General features: G+C 45.3%; 1 protein-coding gene across 1 annotated transcript in view; it reads right to left on the bottom strand.

Annotated features, from left to right (window-relative positions):
- Nucleotides 1-3648: 3648 nt before the first annotated feature.
- The window catches only part of LOC137342840 (uncharacterized), a 149967-nt gene continuing 134698 nt past the window's right edge, over nt 3649-18917 (bottom strand). The window contains exon 5 of the mRNA XM_068007022.1: nt 3649-4199. The gene's annotated coding sequence lies outside the window, so the exon portion shown is untranslated. The remainder of the gene's footprint in view (nt 4200-18917) is intronic.

Below are 18917 nucleotides of genomic sequence, written 5' to 3'. Positions count from 1 at the left end.
GGGACCTGTACAGGCTGGACGGGTTGCACCTCAGCGGAGCTGGGACTGATGTCCTTGCGGGGAGGTTCGCTAGTGCTGTGAATGGGTGGGGGGGGGTTAAATAATTTGGCAGGGGGATGGGCACCAGGATGTAGCATTGGAAAGGAGAAACAAGGGGCACAAAGGATCGGGAGAGAAAGATAGCACTAGAAAAAAGAAATATTATGGTATTAGGTGGGAGCAGACTAAGAGAGTGTACAAGAAGGTCTAAGACTGTTTTGCAGTGTATGTGTGTAACCGCACGAAGTGTGGTAAACAAGGTTGTTGAGCTGCAGGTGCAAATCGCCACTTGGAAATACAATGTCATGGCGATAACGGAGACCTGGCTTAAAAAAGGGCAGGATTAGGTACTAAATATTCCTGGATACAAGGTGTTCAGGAAAGATAGGGAAGGAAAAAAGTTGGGGAGGTGGCAGTATTGATTAAGGAGAATATTGTTGTGCTGGAGAGAGAGGATGTCCTTGAGGGGTCAAGGACAGAATCTATTTAGTTAGAGTTAGGAAACAATAGAAGTGTCTTTACACTACTGGGTGTATTCTATAGGCCATCAACTAGTGGGAAGGATATAGAGAAGCAAATTTGCATGGAAATTAGAGGTGCAAAAGCTACAGAGTAGTGATAACGGGGGACTTCAACTATCCTAATATTCTGCCTCTCTCTGTTTTTTTTCTCTTTTTTTTCCCCTGTTTGTTTTTTTGTTGAATGTGTATTCGGGGGTTCTGCAGGTGACACCTCTCTGTCTGAACACGGTGATTGCCTTGGCAACGGGCAGTTGCAGGGGCAGTCTGTAAACACCATGTATTGTTCTATATGTATAAATGCGTAGGCTTCAAGGAGCTCCTGAAACATTTACCTGAGGAAGGAGGAAGTCTCCGAAAGCTTGTGAATTTAAAATAAAATTGCTGGACTATAACTTGGTGTTGTAAAATTGTTTACAATTATCCTAATATAGAGTAGGATAATAATAAAGTAAGGGGCAAAGAGGGGGAGAACATTTTGAAATGTGTTCAGGATAACTTTCTTGACCAGTACGTTTCTGGCCCAATGAGGAAGGAGGCATTGGTGGACTTGGTTCTAGGGAATGAGGCGGGCCAAGTGGAGCAAGTGTCAGTGGGGGAGCATTTAGGGAGCAGCGATCATTGTATCATAAGCTTTAGAATAGTTATGGAATAGGACAAGGACCACTCTAAAGTAAAAATACTCATTTGGAGGAGGGCTAATTTCAGTGGGATGAGAACAGATCTGGCCCGGGTAAATTGGAATTAAAGATTGGCAGGCAAAATTGTAATTGAACAGTGGGTGGCCTTTAAGGAGGAGATGGTTTGGGTAGAGTCCAGGTGCATTCCCACGAGGGAGAAAGATAGGGCAACTAAATTCAGACCTCCCTGGATGACAGGGTGCCGGCACAGACTTGATGGGCTGAATGGGCTCCTTCCATGCTGTAACCTTTCTTTGATTCTACGATGCAGAAAAAAGGGGCCTATGACAGATGTCAGGTTGATAACACAAGTGAGAACCAGACAGAATATAGAAAGTTCAGAGGGGAAGTGCAAAAGCAAATAAAGGCATAGAGTACAAAAGTAAGGAAGTCATGATGAACCTTTATAAAACACTGGTTCGGCCACAACTGGAGTATTGTGTCCAGTTCTGGGCACCGCACTTTAGGAAAGATGTGAAGGCCTTAGAGAGGGTGCAGAAGAGATTTACTAGAATGATTCCAGGGATGAAGGGCTTTAGTTACATGGATAGACTGGAGAAGCTGGGGTTGTTCTCCTTGGATCAGAGAAGGTTGCAAGGTGATTTGATAGAGGTATTCCCATTGGCGGAAGGGTCAAGAACCAGAGGGCATAGATGTATGGTGATTGGCAAAAGAACCAAAAGTGGCATGAGGAAAAACTTTTTTAGACAGCGAGTGGTTAGGATCTGGAATGCACTGCCTGAGGGGGTGCTGGAGGCAGATTCAATTATGGGCTTCAAAAGGGAACTGGATAAGTACTTGAAAGGAAAAAATTTGCAGGGCTGCGGGGATAGGGCAGGGGAGTGGGACTTGCTGGATTGCTCTTGCATGGAGCCGGCACGGACTCGATGGGCCGAATGGCCTCCTTCAGTGCTGTAACCTTTCGATGATTCTATAAACAAGAATAACAATGAGAACAATTAGCTTTATATTAGATTTGAGGGCAGAAGTTCAGGTTTTGAGGTCTGTTACATTCAGAAATTCAATTTGTTGCTTTCAAAACTCTTATTTATTCAGAATGATTGACATTCTGGCTACTGCTTTCATTTTCTTCTTTAAAAACAAAGACATATACACAGAACATTAAAATACATTGCACTCAATTTCGGTGTAGCATGGTGTAACACAAGTTATAGGCAGGAGGGAGCTATATGTTACTCTTTTGCTCTTGTAATTCCTTCTTGCTTTCTCTTTCTGTTATCCTCAGTACTTTTCCTTACATTATCTTCTCTCTCTTTTCTCCCATTTGTTCTTATTCTCTGTTCTCACTCTCTTCTATTTTTTGCTTCCTTGTATTCTCCGTCGCTGCTAGAGGCAGGGATGTGGGATTCATTTTGGATTGCTCCAAACAAAAGCCAGCACGGGCACAATGAGCTGAAGGCCCTCCTTCAGTGCAGTAAATTTCTGTGGTTCTTCGAATAGTGACATGGGATCTTTGATGTCAACATGAACAGGCAGAAGGGACTTTGATTTATCATCTCCTCCAAAGGGCAGCACCTCCAACAATGCAGCACTCTCTCTCAGGTTGTGGTTACGTCCACAACCTTCTGACCTAAAGCCAAGAGTGCTACTAACTGAGCTGAGGTGACACTTGATCAGAAAACATTCCATCTGCAGGTACCATCTTTGTTGCTGCTGTCTTTGGAGGCACCAAGGAAAACCACAATCAGGTGAATTGTGCAGGCTCCTGAGGCAGTAATGTTGCTTCATTTGCCTTATAGCGCAGCCAATGAAATTGGAGCTGAAGTGTGCTGAACAACATCACTGTACCTACCAGCAAACTGGCCGCATACAACAAAATCACTTAAATTTAGTCGGTCACTAATCAGTTAGTGTGGAAATCTATCGAAAACATTAAGTATATAAAGCGATTTGCTGCGTTGAATATATTTGCAATCTGAAAAGCTGTCACACCTGAAGTACATAATCTGTGAAGAAATTATTTAATGCTTATGATTGTTATTTGTAATAATGAAGACATTTTATATTTAAATCAGACAGCTGAAAAATTTGCAGATTTGAAGGGGCGCTGTTTTGTTTGGTAAACTTTGTTTGGAGAGGGAGAGAAGTCAAAAGACCCACATGAATGTGAAATTACATAGTGTTCTGTCTTTCTAATTTAAAAAAAATACCCGTCAAATACTTTTTGAGGCAGTGCCTCTTTACTTTTGATACCTAAAGTGAGAAATGAATATTGGGGCGTGAAATATCCTCAGACTAAACGTCTTTGAAGATCTTTATTTCCTCCCTCCCCTGCCCCTGTGATTTAAGCGCCAGGCTGGTATGTGTGAGGCCAAATAAAGGACATGCTTACAGGTAGATAAACTCTTTAAACTCACAATTATAATTGTAAACAATTTTACAACACCAAGTTATAGTCCAGCAATTTTATTTTAAATTCACAAGCTTTCGGAGGCTACCTCAGTCAACCCCAGTCCATCACCGGCATCTCCACATCATCACAATTATAAAATTGAGTATGTTTAATGTGACTTACTGACACTTCTCTTCAAAGTTCAATATGTATATTAGCTTTTCTTATTGTTTTCTAGCGTGTTAACATTCAAGATGCTAATGCTTCCCTCTACCCCGAGGCAATAAAATCACAAGATCTTTGCCCCCCTCACAATAATGTGTTAATGGCGAATAATCACTTTGTTTCCAGATATTTGAATACACAAGTAGTAAAAATGCAATGCAAACGGCTGACCTGTTTTCCAAATGGAGTCTTTGTGCATGAAGATACTATATATGCATATGTGATTATACATGGTACGGTGTCAGATGTGTGACTAATGCAGTGCAAATTACAAAGCAGCAGTGAGAGACCGCATTTCCCAGATCCTTTAATACGAGCTCTTTGGAGGCTTTCAGAACGACACCACTTCCGTTACAAAAGTAAAATACTGCGAATACTGGAAATCTGAAAAAAAAACAGAAAATGCTGGAAATACTCATCAGGCCAGGTGGCATCTGTGAAGAGAGAAACAGAGTTAATGGCATAAATTTTAGCCCGGAACCGGGAACACGGCCAGGGTGGGGGAATTCCTGACGGGACACCCGGAAGTGCAGGTTTCCCAGACGACCATACGATTTTGACATATGGACATCTTTTTTTGTCAGTTTCCCACCTCTTAGGCCAGTCTGATTGACAGGCTGGGGTTGGGGGGGGGGGGGGGTCATTGGGGGGTCAGGGTCAAGAGTCATCGGGGGAGTCAAGGTCGGGAGCCATCAGTCAATGGGAATGATCGGGGGTGTCGGGAGTCGTCGGGGGGGCTGGAGGTTGGGGTCGGGAGTCATTGGCGGGGCTGGAGGTCGGGGTCGGGAATCATCGGGGGGGGGGTTGGAGGTCGGGGTCGGGAGTCATTGGTGTCTTGATGTTGGGGGGGGGCGGGGGTCGAAGATTGTGTGGGGGAGGTCGCTGCAGGTAGGCTTGTTGAGCCTGGGGGAAGCAACCCTGCTCCTCCGGGCCTGCAAGCCATGCTATAAAGGCACTTAACTGAAGTTTAGGGCCTTCTCGCCTCTTCTGACGTGGTGTAAAGTAGAAGGCCCGGGAATCCCGGCCCCCAGGAGTTAAAAACAAAAAAGCTGTAAAAATGGAGGCCTGCAGCCTCTTTGAAAGCTTTAAATGACTGACCCGCCTCCTTAGAGTGGGTTTGGTCACCCGGCCCTCATCCTGCCTCGGATAAAAACCAGAAATGGGCGGGTTGGGGGCAGGTTTTAGATTTTTAAAATTTTTATTGTCTTCCCCCGCCACCCACCTCTAACCCACCCATTTTTCCAAGTTAAAATTTAGGCCAATGTTTCAGGTCAATGACTTTTTTCAGAACTGGAAGAAGTTAGAGATTTAACAGTTTATAAGCAAATACAGAGCCAGGGAAAAGGAGGGGAGGAAAGAACAAAGGGGAAGGTCTATGATAGGGTGGAAGGCGGGAGTGATTAAATTACTGCTACCGAAGAATTCTCGATTTTTATCATAATTACTTTTTGTTTTGGGCTTTCTTTTGAATACGTGAAATTGCTCTATTTTGCATCCTGTTCCCCTTAGTCTCTCTGGGCCATATATTAACTGGAGTCAGCTCTCAGTTGTCTCCTACTGCATCTGTAATTCTCCATTTATGTTAGTTTTCTGCCCACGGTTCCATTCCAACAGGGTAAATTGGGTAGCACTGCTGTCATCAAAGGCTGCGTACCTGGCTCAAAAGAGGTGCCTCCCAGTTCAACCCAACAACAATAACTTGCATTTATATAGCACCTTTATCGTAGTAAAACGTCCCAAGGAGTTTCACAGGAGCGATTTATCAAACAAAATTTGACACTCGAGCCACATAAGGAGATATTAGGGCAGGTGACCAAAAGCTTGGTCAAAGAGGTAAGTTTTAAGGAGCGTCTTAAAGGAGAAGAGAGAGGTAGAGACGTGGAGAGGTTTAGGGAGGGAATTCCAGAGCTTAGGGCTTGGACAGCTGAAGGCACGGCCGCCAATGGTTGAGCAATTAAAATCGGGGATGCACAAGAGGCAAGAATTGGAGGAGCGCAGAGATCTCGGAAGGTTGTAGGGCTGGAGGAGGTTATGGCGATAAGGAGGCGTGAGGTTATAGAGGGATTTTGGGGTTTATATCTCTTGGACTGGAGTTTCAGACCTTGCCCCCCATCCCCCCCCCCCCCTCACTGCCCACCTTTATTTTCCATCCACTGCTCAGCATATACTTTTTGTAAAGCTCTCAGATGTTGTGATTCGATCTGCCCACAAAGTACAGGCCTCTGACTCTGCTGTGAAGCATTTTTAACACTCAAATTATATCCTTACTAGAAAGTATAGAATAATTATAGTTTTGTATTCCACGTTCTCATTCTCGCCATTGAAAATGCTAAACTGTTAATAGTTAGTTTAGTCCCACACCATAAACTTTACAAGCAATTCCAAATGGTCCAACGATTGTAAATCTAAGTTGCATGATTTCAAAAAATTAGCCTTTTATTACTTTAAAAAAGTACTTTTTTTCCAACCATCTTAGTCCCCTTCTCTCCTGAAGATGCTGTGTGTAGCTGGGGGTGAGATTCCATAAGCATTGACTGCTCTCCATTATGTCATCCAGGTGGTCATTTTCCACTTGTGAGTTTAGACAATGATCATTAATAGGTTATTTGATTATTGGGGGCATCATAATGGAGTGTAATCCTGCTATCACTGGGATGTCTAGACACATGTACTTCCAAGAATTGTTTATATGCAGCCACTTGTTTAAATTGGGAAAGAAAAATAGCATTTATATAGTGCTTTTCATAACCCCAGGGCATCCCAAAGTGCTTCACAGTTAATTAAATACTTTTGAAATGTAGTTACTGTTGTGTTGTAGGGAAACGTGGCATCCAATTTACTCACAGCAAGGTCCCACAAACATCAATGGGATTAATTACCAGATAATCTGGTTTGTAATGTCGGTTGAGGGATAAATATTGGCCAGGACACTGGGAGAACTCCCTGCTTCTTCAAATAGTGCCACGGGATCGTTTTATGTCCACTTGAGAAGGTAGACGGGCCTCGGTTTAGCATTTCCACCATTTTCAATTTTTTTAATGTTTTCATTGCAGAAATATGCAGCAGGTCAGTCATCATCTGCTGGGAGAAAATACAACTTGACGTCTTGGGTAGAATCCTTCTTCAGAACAACACTGACCAAAATGTTGACCTGTCTGTCTTTTTCACTGCACGGATGCTGAATGGCCTGCGTATTTCCAGCATTTTATGTTTTTGTAGCAGTAGAAAGTGGTTTAGCAGAAGCCACTGGATCACTTTAAGGAGTGTGAATTCTGGCTAACTTTGCCCCTCCCTAACCTAGGGCTGCTGAGCAACTAAATGAGTCATTGCATTAGAGCAACGGGGGAACTGGGAACTGTCAAAATGTCAACCTGTGCCTCAGTATTTTACACGATATCCTGAGGGTGAGGCATCAGTCTCTTGGAAATTCAAATTCCATAAATACACTAGTATGGGTAGTGACTGTATGGAACAAAGGATCCACAAAATGCCTGTATTCAGCTGGAAACCCCAAACCCTTCTCAATGTTGTGGTCCCCAATGGCCTTGTCAGTAGAGACACTGCCCAGAGTAGTAGTGTACCATTTGGCTCGAAGGTCCTAGGTTTGATTCACAGCCTTTGCCGAGATGCCTGGACTCAGTCATGTCAGTAGTTGGGGTGCTACGATCGGCTTCAGTTTCTCAGCAGCTTGAGGACAGGAGGGGAACAAAGCTTATATTTAGGTACACATTATGTGCTTTTCTACAGGCACCAGTTATAGTTTGGGTTTTGGGAGACACGGCATTTGTGTTCTAGCTCCCTTTGTCGACATAACTCCATCCAGCCTCATTGTCCCAGCAGCAGAATTACAGACCCGTGGAAAACTGGGGTCTATGATTCTGCCGCTGTGAAAGGGAGCTGGATTTAGCAGTGTAAATGCTGGGAGCTCGTGGATGCCAGTCTCCCAGAAGTCAAACGAAGTGAGGTCGAGCCAGTACTCTAGATCGGAAACCTGAATGTGCTTATATTTCTGCCTATTCAGCATTTACTCACGAGTATATTACGAACTGCGGGAAAACAATTGCTTGCTTTACAGCACGGTGTTCATTGCCACATGATTTTGCTTGGTGGCCAATTGGGCACCAATCGCCACTGAGGGATTGTTTTTCTACCGTGTGTTTGCCCTACTTTGATTTCTGACCCGTTAACACACACAAAAACTGGTTTGGGTAAACAACGAGCGATAATAATCCACGCACAATGCAGCAGTACAAACATGGTATGGGCTTGTATTGCTCATGCCTGATGAATGCAGTGCATGCAATTGGGAGACAACCCCAGAATGGATTTGCATTGACTGTTCATACAATACTGATTCAAATTGATTGAAATATAATTGTGTGTTGCTAGGGTATTAATATGGGGGAAATGATGTGCTGGCACTAGTCACAAAGGAAAAGGAAACTTCTGGAGTAATAATTACTATAAATGTTGCGTACTCTCCTCCAGATGCGACATGGTGGATGTCCATTCCCGTGACATTATGAATCAGAGCAGTGGATTGTAGATTTTACTTCTCATTCATTTCACTGAAGCGAGAACATCCCATTTGTCAGCGAGTACCTATACAAAGCGGGGAGTTTATCCATCCACGAAAGGTGGGAGTGGGTCCGGGGGTGGGGTTTAAATTGTTAAAAATGGGAAACCCAACCCCAATGCGCCCACTGCTGGTTTAACCGTGACAGGTTGGATGGCCGAATAAACTGCTCTCGAGAGGTGGGTCCGTATTTATAATATGTTTATGAGGCTGTGTTCCTCAGGTTTTGGCAGCCATTTAAATTTAACGACTGCGGGCTGGGTTTTCCAGGATGTCTTCCCCCTCCCGCCCCCCTCCCCACCCGCGATGTCTCCCCACCAGTGATGTCTCCACCCCCCCTCCCGCGATCTCTCCCTTCCTCCGGGACCTCCCCCCCCCCACCCGCCGACTCTGATCTTCTCCTGTTGCTGGGGTCTGTCCCTAGAGGTCCCTGGCCGCTGCCTTGTACAGCAGGCTTCCCCGCCCAGCAGCGGCCGGCCTCTCAATCTGGCTGGCTGCTTGGTGGGAAATGGAGCAAAAAAATTCTAACGATGTCCTGCCGTTAAATTCCTGGTATTTCTTGGTTTCCTGGCTGCTGTTATGTACCCCCACTCCCTCCCCGCCTCCCCGTAAATATCAGCGTCAAATGACAGGAAATGTCTAGCCCACAATTTTATTCTATGATTCATTTTAACCGGTTATTCAATTTGAAATGTTTTGACAACCCTTCTCTGTAATCTCTTCTCCCATCTCCCCTCTCCTCCATGCATTACAACAACAATAACTTGCATTTTAGTACCTTTATAGTCGTAAAACATCCCAATACACTTCAAGAGTGTAATCAGACATTTTGGTGAGCCGAGACAGTGAGTCACTAGACTATTTAGCCTTGGAGGGTACCACAGCCAAGCCTGGTCATGCCTTTACCCGGTCTCGGTACGTGTACTTTCGATAGCATTGGGTAACAGTCAGGGACGGGACCGGTGCTGGATTCTTCCCCTGTACAATTGTTCCCTTTGAGATCAGTGACCTCAGCACAGATCAAGGGTTGAATTTGATGGCTGTATCATTAGTGGGTAAAGATACCATCCAGTTTGGTTCTAAGTTTATATGGATTAGAAAATCTAGGGATCAATCTCCAATCATTCCAGAGTTACCTGATCTCAGTTGGGGCAGTGGGTTTACTACATTTGCCAGCCTTGAGATAGGGAAGGGAAACATCATCCAGGATTCCCACTCCTCACAGCTACCCAGTGACTCCATGATTGAACGTGTGTATCTGGACATTTGGTGAGAACAGTATTTGGGCTCAGATGGTCCAATATCCTGCCAATACTAACACCATGCAGTGGTCTCTGCCTCAGCGACTCCATGTAGCATTAAAGAATTCAAGATTTTTCTTTTCCTAACTCGCTCCTCACTCTTTTAGTGACAATTTTAAATTGTTGACCCCTGACACTGACTCCCCAACCAGAGGAATTAGTCCATCCCTATTGACCCTAATAAAACCCTTCATACTTTTAAAAACCTGTTAGATTTCCTCTTAGCCTTCTTTGCTCCAGTGGAAATAGTCTCAGTATCTCAAGTCACTCCTCATATCAGTATAGTTTCTCACCTCTGGTTTTGTCCTTGTGGTGCAATATATTATTGAACCAATGCAAAGTGTTTGAGGTAAATTTTTCTCTTTGGTGCTGGGGCTTAAGAGCTTGCAGGGGTGGGATCCCTTATCGTAACATCGGGCCCAAGCTGCTCACAATTTTCTGTTCATTCATTTTAATGTATGAAAAATTATGTACAGCTCATGTCCAATTTTACAATAAAGTCTCTGTCACACCAAGCTCTTGACTTCTGGCGCTGAAGAGGAAAATTTGCACCTTTGTGTCTTTAAATTATTTTAAATAGACCAAAAGAAAAAATATGATACTGTCTCTTTTAAAAAAAAATCCATTGTCAATGCCTAGGACTTTCAGTTTGAGGGACGGTTTGATCTCACAGAATTACCTAATTGCAATCATAGGGTTACCTTGTGCAGAATGCAAATCAGTAACTTTGCATTGCTCGCCAATTTTCAGGCCATGAAATTTGACTCTCAAACAGTTCCTGATCTTTGTAAAATGTGACCAAGTTTTTTTTCCCCCAATGGGGAAAGGCCAATTTTACTAACCTGGGGAGTGGTTTAGCAAAAATGGACTGGAAACAGCTACTTGAAGGTAAGTCAATGTCAGAGCAATGGGAGGTGCTCAAGGGGGGAAATTCAAAGGGTTCAGAGTAAACATGTTCCCACAAAGAAAAAGGGTGGGACTGCCAATTCTAGAGCCCCCTGGATGTCAAGGAGCATATAGGGTAAAATAAGGCAGAAAAGGAAAGCTTATGTCAGACACCAAGAACTCAATATTGCAGAAAGCCTAGAGGAATATAGAAAGTGCAGGGGTGAAATTAAAAAGGAAATTAGGAAAGCATAGAGAGGGCATGAAAAAATATTGGCAAGTAAAATCAAGGAAAATGCAAAGATGCTTTATAAATACATTAAGAGCAAGAGGTTAACTAAAGAAAGAGTAGGGCCTATTCGAGATAAAAAGGATAACCTATGGGTGGAGGCGGAAGATGTTGGTATGGTTCTTAATGAATACTTTGCGTCTGTCTTTATAAGAGAGGGATGCAGACACTTTGTAGTTAAGGAGGAGGAGTGTGAAATATTGGATGGTATAAACATAATGTGGAGATGCCGGTGATGGACTGGGGTTGACAATTGTAAACAATTTTACAACACCAAGTTATAGTCCAGCAATTTTATTTTAAATTCACAAGCTTTCGGAGATTTTCTCCTTCCTCAGGCAAATGTTTCAAGATCTCCTTGAAGCCTACGCATTTATACATATTGAACAATAATAAATGGTGTTTACAGACTGCCCCTGCAACTGCCCGTTGCCAAGGCAATCACCGTGTTCAGACAGAGAGGTGTTACCTGCAGAACCTCCGAATACACATTCAATAAAAAAACAAACAGGGAAAAAAAAACAGAGAAAAAAAAACACAGAGAGAGGCAGAAACATCCGGAAGGCAGAGAGAGCCAGCAAATGACCCATTATATTAAAAACAGATAACATTTGTTCGCTGGTGGGGTAACGTGTAGCGTGACATGAACCCAAGATCCCGGTTGAGGCCGTCCTCATGGGTGCGGAACTTGGCTATCAATTTCTGCTCGACGATTTTGCGTTGTCGTGTGTCTCGAAGGCCGCCTTGGAGTACGCTTACCCGAAGGTCGGTGGATGAATGTCCATGACTGCTGAAGTGTTCCCCGACTGGGAGGGAACCCTCCTGTTTGGCGATTGTTGCGCGGTGTCCGTTCATCCGTTGTCGCAGCGTCTGCATGGTCTCGCCAATGTACCATGCTCTGGGGCATCCTTTCCTGCAACGTATGAGGTAGACAACGTTGGCTGAGTCACAGGAGTATGAACCATGCACCTGGTGGGTGGTGTCATCTCGTGTGATGGTGGTATCTGTGTCGATGATCTGGCATGTCTTGCAGAGGTTACCGTGGCAGGGTTGTGTGGCGTCGTGGACGCTGTTCTCTTGAAAGCTAGGTAGTTTGCTGCGAACGATGGTCTGTTTGAGGTTGGGTGGCTGTTTAAAGGCGAGTAGTGGAGGTGTGGGGATGGCCATAGCGAGGTGTTTGTCCTCATTGATGACATGTTGAAGGCTGCGGAGAACATGGCGTAGTTTCTCCGCTCCGGGGAAGTACTGGACGACAAAGGGTACTCTGTTGGTTGCGTCCCGTGTTAGTCTCCTGAGGAGGTCTATGCGATTTTTTGCTGTGGCCCGTCGGAACTGTCGATCGATGAGTCGAGCGTCATATCCCGTTCTTACTAGGGCGTCTTTCAGCGTCTGTAGGTGTCCATCGCGTTCCTCCTCGTCTGAGCAGACCCTGTGTATTCGCAGGGCCTGTCCATAGGGGATGGCCTCTTTGACGTGGTTAGGGTGGAAGCTGGAAAAGTGGAGCATCGTGAGGTTGTCCGTGGGCTTGCGGTAGAGTGAGGTGCTGAGGTGCCCGTCTTTGATGGAGATTCGTGTGTCCAAGAAAGAAACTGATTCTGAGGAGTAGTCCATGGTGAGCTTGATGGTGGGATGGAACTTGTTGATGTTATCGTGTAGTCTCTTTAGTGATTCCTTGCCGTGGGTCCATAGAAAGAAAATGTCGTCGATGTATCTGGTGTATAGTGTTGGTTGGAGGTCTTGTGCAGTGAAGAAGTCCTGCTCGAACTTGTGCATGAAAATGTTGGCGTATTGGGGTGCGAATTTGGTCCCCATGGCTGTTCCGTGTGTTTGGGTAAAGAACTGGTTATCGAAGGTGAAGACATTGTGATCCAGGATGAAGCGGATGAGTTCAACTCATCCGCTTCATCCTGGATCACAATGTCTTCACCTTCGATAACCAGTTCTTTACCCAAACACACGGAACAGCCATGGGGACCAAATTCGCACCCCAATACGCCAACATTTTCATGCACAAGTTCGAGCAGGACTTCTTCACTGCACAAGACCTCCAACCAACACTATACACCAGATACATCGACGACATTTTCTTTCTATGGACCCACGGCAAGGAATCACTAAAGAGACTACACGATAACATCAACAAGTTCCATCCCACCATCAAGCTCACCATGGACTACTCCTCAGAATCAGTTTCTTTCTTGGACACACGAATCTCCATCAAAGACGGGCACCTCAGCACCTCACTCTACCGCAAGCCCACGGACAACCTCACGATGCTCCACTTTTCCAGCTTCCACCCTAACCACGTCAAAGAGGCCATCCCCTATGGACAGGCCCTGCGAATACACAGGGTCTGCTCAGACGAGGAGGAACGCGATGGACACCTACAGACGCTGAAAGACGCCCTAGTAAGAACGGGATATGACGCTCGACTCATCGATCGACAGTTCCGACGGGCCACAGCAAAAAATCGCATAGACCTCCTCAGGAGACTAACACGGGACGCAACCAACAGAGTACCCTTTGTCGTCCAGTACTTCCCCGGAGCGGAGAAACTACGCCATGTTCTCCGCAGCCTTCAACATGTCATCAATGAGGACAAACACCTCGCTATGGCCATCCCCACACCTCCACTACTCGCCTTTAAACAGCCACCCAACCTCAAACAGACCATCGTTCGCAGCAAACTACCTAGCTTTCAAGAGAACAGCGTCCACGACGCCACACAACCCTGCCACGGTAACCTCTGCAAGACATGCCAGATCATCGACACAGATACCACCATCACACGAGATGACACCACCCACCAGGTGCATGGTTCATACTCCTGTGACTCAGCCAACGTTGTCTACCTCATACGTTGCAGGAAAGGATGCCCCAGAGCATGGTACATTGGCGAGACCATGCAGACGCTGCGACAACGGATGAACGGACACCGCGCAACAATCGCCAAACAGGAGGGTTCCCTCCCAGTCGGGGAACACTTCAGCAGTCATGGACATTCATCCACCGACCTTCGGGTAAGCGTACTCCAAGGCGGCCTTCGAGACACACGACAACGCAAAATCGTCGAGCAGAAATTGATAGCCAAGTTCCGCACCCATGAGGACGGCCTCAACCGGGATCTTGGGTTCATGTCACGCTACACGTTACCCCACCAGCGAACAAATGTTATCTGTTTTTAATATAATGGGTCATTTGCTGGCTCTCTCTGCCTTCCGGATGTTTCTGCCTCTCTCTGTGTTTTTTTTTTCTCTGTTTTTTTTTCCCTGTTTGTTTTTTTATTGAATGTGTATTCGGAGGTTCTGCAGGTAACACCTCTCTGTCTGAACACGGTGATTGCCTTGGCAACGGGCAGTTGCAGGGGCAGTCTGTAAACACCATTTATTATTGTTCAATATGTATAAATGCGTAGGCTTCAAGGAGATCTTGAAACATTTGCCTGAGGAAGGAGAAAATCTCCGAAAGCTTGTGAATTTAAAATAAAATTGCTGGACTATAACTTGGTGTTGTAAAATTGTTTACAAAGGTATAAACATAGTGAGAGAGGAAGTATTAAGGGGACTGGCATCTTTGAAAGTAGATAAATCACCAGGGCTGGATGAAATATATCCCAGGCTGTTAAAAGAAGCAAAGGAGGAAATAGCGGAGGCTCTGAGCATCATTTTCCAATCCTCACTGGATTCAAGCGTGGTGCCGGAGGTTTGGAGGACTGCTAATGTTGTACCGTTGTTTAAAAAGGGAGTGATAGACTGAGTAATTACAGGCCAGTCAGTCTAACATTGGTTATGGGCAAATTATTGGAATCAATTCTGAGGGACAGGATAAACCGTCACTTAGAAAGGCACGGAGTAATCAAGGATAGTCAGCATGGATTTGTTAAGGGAAGACCGTGTCTGATTAACTTGATTGAATTTTTTGAGGAGGTAACAAGGAGGGTAGATGAGGGTAGTGTATTTGATGTCGTCTACATAGATTACAGCAAGGCTTTTGTCAAGATCCCACATGGCAGACTGGTCAAAAAAAGTAAAAGCCCATGGGATCCAAGGGAAAGTGCAAGTTGGATCCAAAGTTGGTTCAGTGGCAGGAAGCAAAAGGTAATGTCGATGGGTGTTTTTGTGACTGGAAGGATGTTTCCAGTGGGGTTCCGCAGGGCTCAGTACTAGGTTCCTTGCTTTTTGTGGTATATATTAATGATTTGGACTTAAATGTAGGGGGCATGATTAAGAAGTTTGCAGATGAAACAAAAATTGGTGCGTGGTTGATGGTGAGGGGGGAAAGCTGTAGACTGCAAGAAGATATCAATGGACTGGTCACGAGGGCAGAAAAGTGGCAAATGGAATTCAATCCAGAGAAATGTGAGGTAATGCATTTGGGGAGAGCGAATAAGACAAGGGAATACACAACAAATGGGAGGATACTGTGAGGTGTAGAGGAAGTGAGGCGCTTTGGAGTGCATGTCCACAGATCCCTAAAGGTAGCAGGACAGGTGGTTAAGAAGGCATATGGAATACTTTCTTTATTAGCTGAGGCATAGAATTTAAGAGCAGGGAGGTTATGCTGGAACTGTATAAAACATTAGGCCACAGCTTGAGTACTGCGTACAGTTCTGGTCACCACATTATAGGGAAGGTGTGATTGCATTAGAGAGGGTACAGAGGAGATTTACGAGGATGTTGCCAGGACTGGAGAATTTTAGCTATGAGGAAAGTTTGGATAGGCTGGGGTTGTTTTCCTTGGAACAGAGGAGGCTGAGGGGTGATTTAATTGAGGTATACAAAATTATGAGGGGCCTAGATAGAGTGGATAGGAAGGACCTATTTCCCTTAGCAGAGAGGTCAATAACCAGGGAGCGTATATTTAAAGTAATTGGTAGAAGGATTAGTGGGGATCTGAGGAAAAATGTTTTCACCCAGAGGGTGGTGGGGGTCTGGAACTCACTGCCTGAAAGGATGGTAGAGGCAGAAAACCTCAACTCATTTTAAGAAGTACCTGGATGTGCACATGGAGTGCCGTAACCTACATAGTTACGAGCCAAGTGCTAGAAAGTGGGATTAGGCTAGGTGGCTCATTTTCGGCCGGCGCGGACACGATGGGTCGAATGGCCTCCTTCTGTGCCGTAAATTTTCTATGATTCTATCAGTGCAATATTATGAAGGCCATATTCCTGGAAATGGTGAGATTGTTCGTTTGAGAAAACCAGGGGCCTAGATTTTCAGTCATTGAGTTGAGTTAAGTTTTAAAGTGAAACACGCAGGAAGAATTATGCTTGCTCTACAATAAATAATAACTTACTTGAGATAAGTAACTCTAGATATGTCTGACAGTGCACTTCTCACATTTCACTAACTTTCCATATAACTTTTAACCTACAAGGATGTGATAAATGTTTGGTGTCCCTTAAAATATTCTCTCGGGTTCAGCAGTGCTGGTTACTCTCAAAAGTGGTGCCAGTGTCTTACATTCAGGAATGCGCATGTGCTGCCCAATATCTAATCATATGATAGCGTAATCTGGGGGACCAACAATAGTACCCTATTGTAATTTAAACTGGATATCATGGCCTAGAAATCGGATCGGGCCCAGAAACGGGTGTGCAGGGGGGCTGGTTGACTCAGGCAGCATGCAATATTTGTGCTGCCTGATCATTCTAATCACACAGGGGTGCTGCCTGTGCTATACATTGGGTGCACGCCTATTGGAGGGGCTGAAGATCGGGCCACTCTGATGCCACTTAAAGGCAGCCAGCAGCTCTTAAAGGGGAGGTGCACTCTGGCTGCAGAATGAAGGAAACACTTCTCAACACAGGTATGACTGCAACATGCACTGCTTATGTGACAAATGGCTGTTGTGTTTGCCTACATAACAACAGTCACTGCAGTACTAATGTAATTTATTGTGTGAAGCACTTTTTCAATGTGCTAGGATGCTAAATGAACAGTTTGATGTGTAAATACACCATGTGTTGTACAGACTAGGAAAGTCCTAGGGCGCTAAATCGGGCCGTGTAGCGCCCGTTGTTTCGGCGCAACACGGCCTCTTCGACATCCAAGATGACGTCTTGGATGCGCACGCACGTTTCCAGCGTGACATGCGCCAGATGCCATTTTGGTATAGGAGTTAGCGCAGGCGCAGATAACGAACGCTGGAATCGTAAAGTAAGGAGAAAATGGCTTCAATCAGTGTACAACGCTGATTTAAAGTAATAGACACCATTTTGAGACTTAACGCTCAACTCAACACAGAGTCTTAACCCCGACCATCTGAACGTGTCTTAGAGTGCCTGGAGGACCCCCCACTGGCGCTATTTAAAGGGACCATGCAGGATTTACAGATTAGTGGCTGGATTATTGCTTCTGGCTGCCCAGACATTTGTAACTGTTTTTGGAGGTCTGCTACACTTGAATACTAGGACGCGGGGACATAGCCTCACATTTAGAGCTAGGACATGCAGAAATGAAGTTAGGAAATGCTTCTACGCGCAAAGGGTGGGAGAAGTTTGGACTGCTCTTCTGCAAATGGCAGTTGATGCTAGCTCAATTGAGAATTCTTAATCTGAGATTGATAGAATTCTGTGAACCAAGGCTATTAAGGGATATGGGGCTAAGGCAGGTATATGGAGTTAGGTCACAGGTCCACCCTGATCTGATCGAATGGTGGAACAGGCTCGAGGGGCAAAATGCCACCGCCACTTGCCGCCTCCTGATATGTGTCAGCTTCTCCTGCAAGAAAGCGGGACCTCTGTCTGGGTGATGTGCCTATCATGGTTGAAAAACTGCCAGTGTGTGTGGCCTGTGAGTTGTGGGCGAGCGGCTTGCAACGGTGGTAATGTGTAAGGGTGAGAGAGTTGAGTACTGATGGAAAGAGTTTGTCGGTATGTGGGTGATGGGGGGTGTAGTGCATGGAGTAATTGATGCGGCTAGTGGTGTAGTTGGTAGGAGACGACAGTTGACCTCAATCATCTTAACCACTCATGTCAAAGCAGTGAACTTCTTCCTGTTCTGCATCCATGTTCATGATGCTGTGTGACTGGCATTGACTTCATCCCCTCCTGCCTCCCACTACCTTTTAAGATGCATGTCTGGAAGGCCTCTTGCTCCTCCCCCCCGCCCCCCCCCACCACCACTGCGGATATAGGATGTCCCTCCTTCTGTCCACCTCTTGCACAAAGGCCTCTGGTGCATCAGCAGAGAACCAGACTCTCAGATCGGCAGATTGGAGGATGTGGGATTTAGTAGTGCTCAACATTTATTGAATGTTTTAACATTACTCATCAGTATGTAAAAATAGGGATGGGACATGCATCTGTGCTTTACATGTGCGATGTCTGATCTCCATTCAGACTCCATGCAGACAGCAGGCTGTTATATTCAGCAAATAACAGGTACCAGCTACCTTTAAGAGAATTCTAACAGTCAGCATGCCTTTAAGAGATTGGAGCTTCCCCCTGCTGGTGGAAAGTGCGAATTGCATGGAATCCTCGTTCAACGCTGATTTCCAACACAGATTACAGGTAAGTCCTCAGGCCTGACAAAAATCTTGTCCTGCCTGCGCAGGGACCATTGGGCGCGGGGTAATAGCGGATCATGCTACTCCCGACCAAAAACAGGCCCTATCCAATTTTTCCCCCCTAGTCTGTACAACACAGACTGGGACTAGGAAAGTCCTAGTCTCTGCTGAATTAGCTGATCTCAACCAGAGGAGCACTGGGGACTCTGCAATTAACAATGTTCCTGCACTGGATACTGGAAAATTAGCTCTTTGTTCTAGCTTCTGATTATGACCCAGTAGTGTATATGCGAGGACAGGGTCAGATTTAACTGTAATACCTGGTACAGTTGAATTTTCTGTCAATACTCACACACTGGCTCATATAATGGCACCACCATTGCTGAGTCCCCCATCATCCTGGGGTCACCATTGACCAGAATCTTAACTGGACCAGCCATTATCAACATTGAGGCAACAAGAGCAGAGGCTGAATACTCTGTCATAGCCCAAGTCAGGAGTGTGATGGAATACTCGGCACTCACCTGGATGGGTGCAGCTGT

The sequence above is a fragment of the Heptranchias perlo genome, chromosome 26, assembly GCF_035084215.1.
Source record: "Heptranchias perlo isolate sHepPer1 chromosome 26, sHepPer1.hap1, whole genome shotgun sequence".
Taxonomy (NCBI): domain Eukaryota; kingdom Metazoa; phylum Chordata; class Chondrichthyes; order Hexanchiformes; family Hexanchidae; genus Heptranchias; species Heptranchias perlo.
The sequence above is the reverse complement of the archived record's forward strand: the minus strand, read 5'-3'. Positions and strand labels throughout refer to the sequence as shown.